Raw genomic sequence first — 13,382 nt, forward strand, 5'->3', positions numbered from 1 at the left:
ACCGGCACTCCATGCAATCTCACAATCTCATCGATGTACAACCCGCCAATTTGTCCAAACTATAGTCCATTCGATCGGCGTAAAATGAGCAGACTTGGTTAGTCTCACAACAATGACCCAAAGCGCATCATGACTCTTACGTGTCCTTGGAAGTCCCATCACAAAATCCATTGTTATTCTCTCCCATTTCCACTGCATCTGGTAGTGGATGTAACAACCCAATGGTACTTGATGCTCGCTTTACTTGGCGACAAGTTAGACATTTAGAAATAAACTCGCCACATCTCTCTTTATACCCATCCACCAAGAATGCTCCTTTAACCCTTTATACATTTTTGTGCCAACAGGGTGCATGGCAAAAGGAGACTCATGTGCTTCCTTCAAAATTATCTTCCTCAATTCAACATCAATAGGAACACATATTTTGCCCTGGTGTAGCAGTAAACCATCATCTCTAACTGAGAACTCTGGTTTCTTGCCCTGCCGGACTTCTCCCAACGACCACGATACTTCCGATCATTACGAGTAGCCATTCTAATCGATCAATCAACACCGGGCTGTACATGCCATGCAACCGCTGCTTGCCCATCATCATTAACCTCTAAGCCGGCATGCAATGATCTTAACTCATGTACCAAAGACAAAGGAGTAACCGTAGACTTGCCATAGTCTTGCGACTTAAGGCATCACCACAACATTAGCTTTCCTCGGTGATAGTCTATCGGACAATCATAGTCTTTATCAATTCTAACCATCTCCTCTGCCTCAAATTCAACTCTTCGGGTGCCCAAATACTTCAAACTCTTATGATGCGTGTAAATGTAACACTTCTCCCCATACAAATAATGTCTCGGATCTTAAGAGCAAACACAATGGTCTGAAGCTCCAAATCATGCGTCGGATAATTCCTCTCATGCGGTTTTAGCCGGGCGTGATGCATAGGCAATAACATTTCGATCTTGCATCAACACATAACCTAATCCGTTGTGAGAAGCATCAGTAAATCAGTATATTCTTTACCCGGTGTAGGTAAAGTCGATGGAGCCTCACAAACATCTTTTCAATTCATCAAAACTTTCTTGGCATTTGTCCGTCCACCGAAATTTCACATTCTTTCTAAGCGGCTTGGTCAATGGAGATGCCAACATGGAGAATCCCTTCACAAATCGACGTAGTATCCAGCTAACCCTAGAAAATGCGAATCTACGTGACATTTCGGTGGCTTCCAATTAAGGACACTTCAATCTTGCTAGGATCTACCTTAATGCCCTCTTCGACACTACATGTCCCAAAAAGGATATCTCCTTCACCCAAAATTCACACTTCGACAATTTGGCATATATGCTTTCTCCTCAAAGTTTACAAGACAATCCGCAGATGTCTATCATGCTCTTCTCGCATTCCTCGAATAGACCAATATATCATCTATGAATACCACAACAAACCGGTCGAGGTATGGTCTGAAAATAGTGTTCATCGATCCATAAAAGCAATGAGCATTAGTTAACCCGAATGGCATGACCAGAATTCATAATGGCCATAGCGGGTTCTCAAGGCGATTTTAGAAATACTCGCTTGTACTTTTACCGATAATAACTCGATCTCGGTCAATTTTAGAGAACATACCGCACTTCAACCGATCAAACAAGTCATCAATACGGGTAATGGATATCTGTTCTTTATTGTCACCTTATTCAATCGCCGATAGTCAATGCATAGCCGAGAGTGCCATCCTTCTTCTTTACAAATAATACCGGGCGCTCCCAAGGTGACACACTAGGCGAATGAAGCCCTTATCAAGCAACTCTTGCAATCGCACTTTCAATTCTTTTAGTTCACTGGTGCCATTCTCAGTATGGCGTTATGGAGATTGGGTCCACACTGTGCATAACATCAATTTCAAATCGCACTTCTTCTGGAGGTAATCCTGGCAATTCATCAGGAAACACATCCGGAAAGTCACATACAGTAGGAATGTCCTTCAGTGCTGGACTCCCCACTTGGGTGGCTATCACATGTGCCAAGTACGCCTCTCACCATTTTCTATTCATTTTTCTAGCTGCAAATTGAAATGATGTTTGAAGGCAATAATCGCTCTCCCTGTATTACTAAAACACCATAATGAGGAAGACCAAAAGTGACAGTCTTCAGTCTACAGTCAATCATAGCATGATGACTGGCTAACAAATCCATGCCCAAGATAAACTCATAATCTCTGAAGCGCATGTCAATTACATCAGACAAAAAAGTGTGTCCTTGGATCACCAAAGGGACGATCTCTATATAGCCTATTTACCCTGACCTCCTGGCCTAATGGACTAGTTACTAACACATCATAGTCCATTGGTACACACGGAATAGTAGTAGAACACATCACACTAGCACTAACATACGAATGTGTGGAGCCAGGATCAAATAACACATGCACATCTTTGTCAAGGATGGAGAAAATACCAGCCACAACGTTTGATGTTTCAGCCTCTTCCCTCTGACGCATGGTATACACTCTAACTGGTGCGCCACTGGATGCTGGCTGGTTAACAGTGCTCTGACTTCCAGGGGTGTTACCAGGACCCCTACCTCTGCCTCTGCCTCTAGCAGCTGATTGTGACCCTCTGGGTGCAGAGACTTGAGCTGATCCTTTAGATGTAGTGAAAGACCCAGATCGGCGCGGACTAGTGCAATCCTTAGCGAAATGTCCGCTCCCTCCATAGTTAAAACACGCACCAGTAGCTCTGTAACAAACCCCACCATGAGTTCTACCACAGGTTTCACCGCTGCATCGATAGAGCTCCTCGGTCTTTGGTTGGGTCTGTGACTGCACCGAGGTGGTCTTTGGCGGAAAAATCTGCCTCGGCCTCTACGGAGCTAGATCCCCAAACTGCTTCCTCTTCCTGAACCACTTCGGATGCTTGTTCAATAGTCTTTTCAGTTTTCTCTTGTGGACCCTTCTTCACTGCCCCTTCTGATTCTATCTTTTCTAGTTCTAGGGCCTGTGAGATCAATTTGGCAAAATTCTGATGTCTGAATCCCACAACTTGCATTCTCAGACTCTGTCTTAGCCCAGCCTCAAACCTCTTGCATCTGTCTCTGGGGGTGGAGACTAATCTTCCAGCATAGTGGCTTAGTCTTGAAAAATCTCTCTCATATTCTGCTACAGTTCGGTTCCCTTGTTTCAAACTCAAGAATTCTTGCAACTTCATGTCCACATATGCATCGGGAACCCATTTCTGTCGGAACTCCCTCAAGAAGTCTGACCAGGTTAACACAGGTGGCTCCACCAGGCTGTGGGGGATGGTCTTCCACCATTCATAGGCATCCCCTTGTAATAAGGAGACATAATACTCAAACTTCATTTCTTCTGTACACTGCAGCTTTCTAAAAACCCGTTCCATTCTTTCCAACCACTGTTCTGCTTCCAGTGGATCCACAGTACCTTTAAACTCGGTGGCCCCAAATTTCATCAATTTTTCATACTGCCGAGCTGAGGGCTGTGGTTGTGCTGCAGGTACTGGCATTTGAGCTTGGGGTGGCACATTACCCGCCATTTGCTGAAAGAAGGCAGCCATCTGCTGCATAAATTGAGCAGAAATCGCGGTCTTTGGAGCAGAGCCGAGTGGTGACCCACTCACATTCTGGAGTGCTGGGGCTTCCCCTTGAACCTCAGCCTCAACAGATTGTTCTTCGGAATGATCTCCTCCTTCCATTCCGTTTTTCACAATTTTCTACTTCCTGAGATCAAACACAAGGAGGTTGACCTCCGTTAGTGCATATTCATGATGTAAATATGTCATATGCATCAATTAAAGACACTTGAGCAGTTGTACTTATCAAAGAAATATTCACATACATAGTCAAAATTTATTGCAAAACCATGCTCTGATACCACTAAAACATGTCACACCTTACCCCTCCATAAGGCATAGCATGCTCCCGTAGAATACTTAATGAACTACCGAACTTCACCTACCGATAACTCATTAAGTACCCTACAAGGGATTTTAAAACAATTTTCTTACATTTTGGAAGTGGTGAGCATTTTGGTAAGAATTAAAAACCATTTATTCAAAGTTTAAATACTAGTAAAAATTTTTGTCCATTCAAATTTTGTCGCAAATTTTATAAAAATTTTGACAGAGTTCCCTCTGTATTTTGAGAAACCAGTTCTTCAAATACCTGTAAAAAGCACTTCCAAAACTATTTTACAACTCCCAACCTCCAATAATTCACAATTCAACTCAGTAGGTTCAATAATTCCATTCACAAAACATAAGGCAGAAAATCCATATGTACAAATATTAAATTTACAGAAGAAAATCTAAAATAATATTATTATAGTTTATTTACAACTGCTCAATTTACATAGATACTTATGACATTACAGTATTTACATCAAAATCACCATAAGGGTATAAAATAATACCCGTACAAAAAGGGATCAAAAAGATCTTGTCAATTCCGCAGCTCACTCTGCTGCTTTCTCCTTGCTTTTATCTGCGACAGTAAATTAAACTATCGCTGAGTATAAACATACTCAGTGGTGCACAATAAAGATTTAAAATGTGATACATAAATCATTTATTGATGAAACATAATTTGAATACTTCACAATCACATTTCACAAATATCAAGCTCATAACAACTCATTTGTCAAATAATATATTAAACAACAGTTTAGTCAAACAATTGCATAAATACAGTGTTGCCAAAGTCGTACACAACTTAAGCCATGACACAAAATTTCCGATCAATGCCGTGTTGTACACCACGACAAAGCAATCTCAACCCCATTAATCGAAACCAATGAGGGAGGTGGCTAGCTAGCTAATGAGTACTCATCCGATCTACAACCTCAACTGGCAAGCCAGAGAGGGAGGAAAATAAACGATCTCAACCCCATAAATGGAGGAGGAATAATAAGTAACTGTCATGCTAAGTGTGAATCAAAAATTCATTTCAAACATTTCATTCAAATATTGCATACAAAAATCAATCCATTTCCAAAGTTACAATTTGATCGCAAGGTGGCAACACAAAAGTTCATAAATTCATAATGCGTAATAAATCAAATTTTCAAGGATAAAATGCTTAAATAGGGTTTATTGTGCACAAACCTCAAGCGAGTCGTCCCTTAGCCTCGACTCGTTTCCTCGGATTCCTTCCCGATATTCTTTTCAACTGAAACACAAAATTTGACAATGTTTCAGTACTAGAACTTAACATAAATCCCAAAATGAATTTTAACTTCGCATTTACCTATTTCTAACGTGTTAAATTCGACGTTCTCGAAATTTTGTGTTTCGGGTTACTATTCACTGCACTATTTAAGTCAAATAATTGACTTTCTAAGGATTAATAGGTATGGGAACTCCAACTTCACCCACATACCACATTTTGGTCACCAAACTTGTTGGTTTTGGTCATTTGTTTAAAGCTTAGGTCATTTTGGCAAAATTGCCAATTTTCGGTTTTGGTTCTCCGAAGTTGCACTGTTCCATTGGTCGATCTACTGTTGGAATTTGACAAAACTTCCTTCATAGAAAATGTTCCTTATTGTCTTAAGTGTATTCTCATTTTTGGATCACCTCAATCGGAGTTTTGTAGCTCAAGTTATGGCCAAAATAAGTTTACTGTTCACGTGTACTGTTCATACTGAGATTTTGGTGCTGGCAGATTTTTGGTCCAACTTTGGTTAATAATTTGATCAAGTTAAGTTCATAATTTGGTCTCACTTTCTTCATATGAAATGTTGTACTATGTCTTACGTTTCCATCGGTTGAAGAATCGCCTAAATCCGAGTTTTCTAGAGGGAGTTATAGCTATCCAAACATTGCTGCTCAACTGAAAATCTGCAGAGTTGCAGTACAGTAATTTAATTTTGCTCAATGATTTTGAAAGGGTTAATGGCCTAATTTGGGTTGGTGTTCTTCATGAAAGTTTTAGGTCTATATCATATCTAATTGCTGGTAAAATTTCAGGTCAATTTGACCTACCTAGCTCGAGTTATGACCAAATGAACAGTTACTGTTCATTTGGTCAGTTTGGTGCAGGGCAGCCTGCTATCAACTCACTTTGGTCAATTGTTTCACCAACTTTTGGTCAGTTTTTGGTCATGGTTCCTTAATGAAAGTTGTGCTCTTTTATGTCTATTTTCATCTCCAATTGGTGGCATATCCATTAGGCTTGTAAAATTTGAGTTTTGGTCCTTCAAAGTAGGTTTGGTCATGCTGCCAGCATGACCATTGACCTACGAATTTAGCTAAATTTTCCACCATTCCCACACAACTTATTTGGTCATAATTGACCATTAATTCATGTCACAATAGGTTAAACATGCCATTTATGCATTTCTTCAAATTTTAGTTCACTAACCCTAACATTCAAACCCTAATCTCACTAATTCATTGTGTTTAACTACTTTCAAAGCCTTAAACCATAATAACTCAACTACTTAAGGTTCATATACTCATACACACCTTTAAGTCCATCAAATTCATACACACACATCAAAACCCTAGCTGGATGAATTTGTCTTTAATCCTCCCACCATTAATTTCTTTTCATTTTAAGTATATTCCTAGGTTAATTAAGCTATAAACATAACTAAATCAACTAACAATTCAAGTTTAGTTTACTAACCTTGTGTGCAGAATTTCTTCTCCCTTTTCTTCAAATTTTTCTTCTTTCTTTTCTTTGAATCCTCTTTCCTAGTTGTCCAAACAACATCTAGTTATGGTAGGACAATTGGCCATGGTTGGATTTTGGTTCTTCAAGCTCAAAAATGAGCTTTCATGGTGGTTTTGGTGTGGGAGAGAGAGAGTGACGTTTTTTTGAAGAAGAAGATTTGTGTTTTAATTTTTTTTTTTTCTTTTCTTTTCTTTATCTTATGGAAGACCACAATTCCCAATTTAATAATTCACTAAATTAATTTGTTTATGACATCATTCATGATGTCATCAACTTTGACTTTTCCATCTTCTTCCTCTTTTTTTTTTTTTTTTTCTATTAGTTCTTTAATTTAATTCTCTATTCCGAAATTTTCTTTTCTTCGATTTTATTTGACAGTTAGATTAGGAGTCAGCTCTCGGGGTCAATTGACCAAATCGCCCCTCAAGTTCATCGGTTTGCAAATAATCCAATATTTCTTCCGGCTCCACGACCTAATTATTTGGTAGCTTAACAGTTCTTTTCGTGATTTTCTCTTTTCCACTTTGTGTTCATAAGGGTCCTAAGGACCGCGTCACTTTTTACGGTTGAAATTTGAGTTTAAAATGACTTGATCATTCCCGAGGAGGTCACTCATCGCTGTGACTCTCGGCTCGTTTAACCTCTTATGTTCTGTTTTTCTTATTTATAGTTAACTAATTAAACATTACTAATTATTTGTGTTTATGGCTTCTCAAGTTGTCTTAAGTGTGGCCCTAATCCCATTAATTGTCCGGACCGACACCGGTCACCGGAACAGTGAAATATACCAGGCTATGCAAACGGGTGTGTTACAATTTGAATATTCTTTCTTCATAGTACAACTGCTCAATATCATTGTTTGATACATACAGTACGTTACATTATAAATATGCACTAACGGGAGGAAATCTCCTTGTGTTATTTGTTCAGGAGATCTAAAATCCTCGCATTGACTATGGAAGAGGGTAATCGTTCGGTCGATCAATCTATTGAGGCTGATGTGCAAGGGGATGCCCCAGGCCTACACAATGTCAGTGGTTCAAGGCACCACCTGCAGATCGCAGTTTCCTGCTCAGTTCGCTCAGCAGATGGCTGCAATGTTCTAACAAATGGCTGGTAATGTGCCTACTCAAGTCCCAATACAAATACCAGTGGTACAACCACAATCTCCTGTTAGGTAGTATGACAAATTGATGAAATATGGGGCTACAGAGTTCAAGGGGACAGTAGATCCTCTAGAGGCTGAACAGTGGTTAGAGAGGATGGATAGGGTGTTCAAGAAGCTACATTGTATAGAGGAGCTCAGATTTGAATACTCAGTATCTTTGCTATAGGGGGATGCTTATGACTGGTGGAAAACCATTCCCCACATTCTGGTAGAACCTGCAGTGCTAACATGGAATAACTTTCTCAGGGAATTCAGACAAAAATATGTCCCTGATGCTTATGTAGACCAGAAGCTACAAGAATTCCTATGTCTAAAACAGGGGAGCAGATCAGTGGCTGAGTATGAAAGGGAATTTTCCCGCCTGAGCCATTATGCAGTAAGTTTACTTGCTACCAGCAGGGAGAGATGCAAGAGGTTTGAAACTGGCTTGAAGCCCAGTATCAGATTACAAGTAGTCGGGTTCAAACACACTAACTTCTTTGAACTTGTTTCTCAAGCCCTAGAGTTGGAAAGAATTGAGTCTGAAGTAGCTCCTGACAAAAAAAAATCAGAGAAGATAGAGAAAGAGGGAAAATCAGTAGAACAGAGTTCCAGTGGTCCTACTGGAAAGAGGAAGAACCATGGGGGACATGGCAGAGGTGGCAAGAAGTTTGGTAGGGGAAGATATTTAGGACAGAAACCTCCACTATCTAGTCAGCAGAGTTCCAGAAGTTCCTACCCTCCCCACCAATGTGAAACTTATGGAAGAAATCATGGTGGGATATGCTACAAGGCTATTGGAGCCTGTTATAACTGTGGAGGCACAGGATACTTTGCCAAGGACTGCACCATTAGTCGCAGAGTTGGGCCACCTCCTACTACTACAGAAGGGTCGATTGAGCCACTGTCACGAGTTCACAAATACCAGCAGAGGTAGAGCGGGGGTAGAGGTAGCCAATGACAGCCAAGGCACAGTAAAACATTCAGAGCAAGACAGTGCTCCAGTCAGAGTCTATGCAATGAAACAGAGAGAAGAGGCAAAGACATCTGATGTTGTGGCTGGTACCTTCTCAACTTTTAATCAAGATGTGTTTGTGTTATTTGATCCGGGTTCTACCCATTCTTATGTGAGTGCTAGCATCATTGATTGCATTGTTGTTCCATATACACAAATGGACTTTGAGGTGCTAATAACAAGCTCGCTAGGACAAGAGGTCAGGGTTAATAAAATATATAGGGATTGTCCTTTGGTGATCCAAGGACACACTTTTCTCTCAGATTTCATTGAAATGCCCTTCAGAGATTATGATATCATCTTGGGCATGGATTGGTTAGCTAGGCATCATGCCATGATTGGTATGAGGGTCAAGAGTCACTTTTGGTCTCCCTCAGTACAGTGATGTGGTAATACATGGGGAGAGGCAATTATTGCCATCAAACATCATTTCGGTTGCACTAGCCAGGAAAATGATCAGAAAGGGGTGTGAAGCCTACTTGGCACATGTGGTAGACACCCAAGTGGGGAGTCCATCATTGAAGGACATCCCTACAGTACATGACTTTTCAGATGTGTTTCCTGATGAATTGCCAGGATTACCTCCGGAAAGAGAAGTGCAGTTTGAAATTAATGTTATGCCTGGTGTGGATCCAATCTCCATAACGCCATACAGAATGGCACCAACAGAGTTGAAGGAGTTGAAGATACAGTTGCAAGAATTACTTGAAAAGGGCTTCATCCACCCTAGTGTGTCACCTTGGGGAGCACCAGTGTTGTTTGTGAAGAAGAAGAATGGTACTCTCTGCTTATGCATTGACTACCGGCAGTTGAATAAGGTGACAATAAAAAACAGATATCCATTTCCTCGCATTGATGATCTGTTTAATCAGTTGAAGGGTGTAGTTGTATTCTCCAAAATTGATTTGCGATCTGGTTATTATCAGTTGAAGGTGCAAGAGCAGAGTATTCCAAAAACTGCTTTCAGAACTCGGTATGGCCACAATGAGTTTCTAGTAATGCCATTCGGGTTGACAAATGCTCCAGCTGCTTTTATGGATCTGATGAACACTATCTTCAGACCATATCTCGATCAATTTGTGGTGGTGTTTATTAATGACATTTTGATATACTCGAGGAATGCAGAGGAGCATGATAGACATCTGCAGATTGTACTGTAGACTTTAAGGGAGAAACAGCTGTACGCCAAATTGTCGAAGTGTGAATTTTGGCTGAAGGAAATCTCCTTTTTGGGACATGTTGTGTCAGCTGAAGGGATCAAGGTAGATTCCAGCAAGGTAGAAGCTATCCTTAATTGGAAACCGCCCAGGAACATCACAGAAATTCGCAGTTTTCTGGGTTTAGCTGGATATTACCGTCGGTTTGTGAAAGGGTTTTCTATGTTATCTTCTCCACTGACCAAGCTACTTCGGAAAGATGTAAAATTTCAGTGGACAGATAAATGTCAGCAAAGTTTTGATGAGTTGAAGAGGTGTTTGAATGAAGCTCCAGTCCTCACTTTACCTACTCCGGGTAAAGAATACACAGTTTATAGTGATGCTTCTCACAATGGGTTAGGCTGTGTACTGATGCAAGATCGAAATGTCATTGCTTATGCATCACGTCAGCTGAAACCGCATGAGAGGAACTACCCAACACATGATCTGGAGCTAGCAGCTATTATTTTTTCTCTGAAGATCTAGAGACACTATTTGTATGGGGAGAAATGCTACATTTACACAGATCACAAGAGCTTGAAGTACTTAGGCACCCAGAAGGAATTGAATTTGAGGCATAGGAGATGGTTAGAACTCATTAAAGACTATGATTGCTTAATAGACTATCAGCCAGGAAAAGCAAATGTGGTGGCTGACGCCTTAAGTTGCAAGACTATGGCAAGTCTTAGAGTTTCTCCTTTGTCCATGGTATATGAGTTGAAAGCACAGCATGCCAGTTTAGAGATTGATGATGAGGGACAGACAGTAGTTGCATGGCATGTACAGCCAGTGTTGATTGATCAGATCAGAATGGCTGCTCAGAGTGATGAAAAATATCCGAAGCTACTGAAAGAAGTACAGCAGGGCAAGAAACCTGAATTCTCTGTGAGTGATGATGGTTTATTACTACATCAGGGTAGATTGTGCGTTCCTAGTGATGTGGAATTGAGACAAATCATTATGAAGGAAGCACATGAGTTTCCTTTTGCTATGCACCCTGGTGGAACTAAAATGTATAGAGGGCTGAAAGAGCATTACTAGTGGATGGGTATGAAGAGAGATATAGCTGAATTTGTTTCCAGATGCCTAACTTGTCAGCGAGTAAAGGCAGAACATCAAGTTCCAGCTGGTTTGTTACACCCTTTGTCAGTACCAGAGTGGAAATGGGAACGAATAACTATGGATTTTGTTACAGGACTTCTAAGGACACAGAGTAGTCATGATGCAGTATGGGTTATAGTTGACAGATTGACCAAGTCTGGTCACTTTTTACCAGTTCAGATGGACTATAGCCTGGAAAGATTGGCCAGATTGTACATATATGAGATTGTAAAATTGCATGGAGTGCCAGTATCAATTGTATCTGACAGAGATCCTAGGTTCACATCTAGATTCTGGGGTAGTCTTCAAAGAGCCCTAGGAACCAGATTGAACTTCAGCACAGCATTCCACCCACAGATAGATGGTCAGTCTGAGAGGGTTATTCAGATATTGGAGGATATGCTACGGGCTTGTGTGATTGAGTTTGAAGGTAGTTGGGATACACACTTGCCTTTGATTGAGTTTGCTTATAACAATAGCTATCAATCAAGCATTGGGATGCCTCCATATGAAGCTTTGTATGGCAAAAAGTGTAGAACTCCCTTATGTTGGGATGAAGTAGGTGAAAGGAAGATGATTGGGCCAGAAATTGTTCAGCAGACAGAGGAAAAGATCAGATTGATCAGAGATAGACTCAAGGCTGCATCAGACCATCAGAAGTCCTATGTTGATCTGAAGAGAAGAGATATTGAATATGCAGTGGGTGATAAAGTATTCCTCAAAGTTTCTCCTTGGAAGAGGATTATGAGATTTGGCAGAAAGGGGAAACTGAGTCCTCGTTTTATCGGACCATATCAAGTTCTGGAAAGAGTGGGTCCTTTGGCATATCGGTTGGCATTACCTCCAGAGCTAGCAAGGATACACAGTGTCTTCCATGTGTCCATGTTAAGGAGGTATAGATCTGACCCATCTCATGTACTATCAGTTGAAGAGATTGAGGTAAATCCAGACCTCTCATATAAGGAAGAACCCATAAAAATTCTGCCTTATGAGGTGAAGCAGCTGAGGAATAAATAGATACACCTGGTTAAAGTGCTGTGGAACCATCATTCAGGCCAGGAAGCTACTTGGGAACGTGAAGAGGATATGAGGAGACAGCACCCACAGCTGTTCAGAGACTAATGCCAGGTAAAATTTCGAGACGAAATTTATTAAAGGGGGGGAGAATTGTAACACCCCTATGTTCGGTAGTGCGTTCTACTATTCCGGTGACCAGTGTTGTCCGGACAGCTAGGATGCCTAGAATTACACTTCGATATGTGTGAGGAGACATAAAATAATGAAATACGTGAAAAGAAAATACAAGAAAAACAAAGGAAAAATAATAGTAAAGAAATGCAATCAAGTTAAGCGAGCCGAGAACCCTAGCGATGGGTGACCGCACCAGGAAGTCACGGCGTGGACCGTTGACTAGCCCTGGACCGCTTGGAACCCTGGAAAATATTTTTAAGACTCAAATAAAAATTATTGAAGTATAAATATCATTAGAAATATCAAAGAAAAAAAATAAATAATTAGTACAAAGAAAAGTGAGAAATCGAAAAACGGACAAAACCCGGTGTTACCGAAAAATCGGGAATGCAACCTGAACAGGGGCATTGTGGTCATTTGACATCCCGAGTTGTCTTTGACCTAAATGTCCATTAAAAATAAATAATATTACACTTGGAAAATATAATGAAAAATTAAATTTGGGGTACCTAATGTAAATAGCCAAAAGTGGAGAGTAAATGGAGTAATTAACACATTTAAAACATATAATATACTTTAATTGGTGAGTGGACCACTATGGAGTAAATTAAACACAAAAAGGGCAAGTGTAAATCCACTACACAATCTACAAACTTCATCTTCTCCATTTCTTTCACACATGCCGAAATAAACTCCCTAAAAACCTCCATGGCCGAAACTTGAAGGAACCTCATCCTCTTCTCCATTTTCACCTCCAAACACCAAAGCTTCTTCATTAATTTTGATCCCCACCTCACAAGGAAGAAGTAGATACCAAAATCAAGAAGTTTAGTGAAGATTTAGCAAGTCCCAACAATAGGTAAGTTTGAGTTTTTTATTATTGCTTTGTTAAAGTTTGTAAGGATGTTATGGGTGTTTGATTTATGGAGAAATTTTTGAGGTTTGATGTTGAATGGGAGTGTGTACTTTTGGCAGCCATGGAAACACCTTGAAGGCAGTTTATTTGTGCTTGTAAATGGTGAATTAAATGATTGATTAAATGTAT

The 13,382-nt window shown here is 40.3% G+C and overlaps 1 long non-coding RNA gene across 1 annotated transcript; it reads right to left on the minus strand.

Annotated features, from left to right (window-relative positions):
* Nucleotides 1-3,635: 3,635 nt before the first annotated feature.
* On the minus strand, nt 3,636-6,871 carry LOC131182526 (uncharacterized). Its single transcript, XR_009150805.1, has 4 exons — nt 6,640-6,871; nt 5,115-5,178; nt 4,424-4,494; nt 3,636-3,732 (listed from the first exon to the last, which is right to left on the minus strand). It is a non-coding gene; the product is annotated as an uncharacterized LOC131182526 (long non-coding RNA).
* Between the last annotated feature and the right edge of the window lie 6,511 nt (nt 6,872-13,382).

This window comes from Hevea brasiliensis, chromosome 8, assembly GCF_030052815.1.
Source record: "Hevea brasiliensis isolate MT/VB/25A 57/8 chromosome 8, ASM3005281v1, whole genome shotgun sequence".
Taxonomy (NCBI): Eukaryota; Viridiplantae; Streptophyta; class Magnoliopsida; order Malpighiales; family Euphorbiaceae; genus Hevea; species Hevea brasiliensis.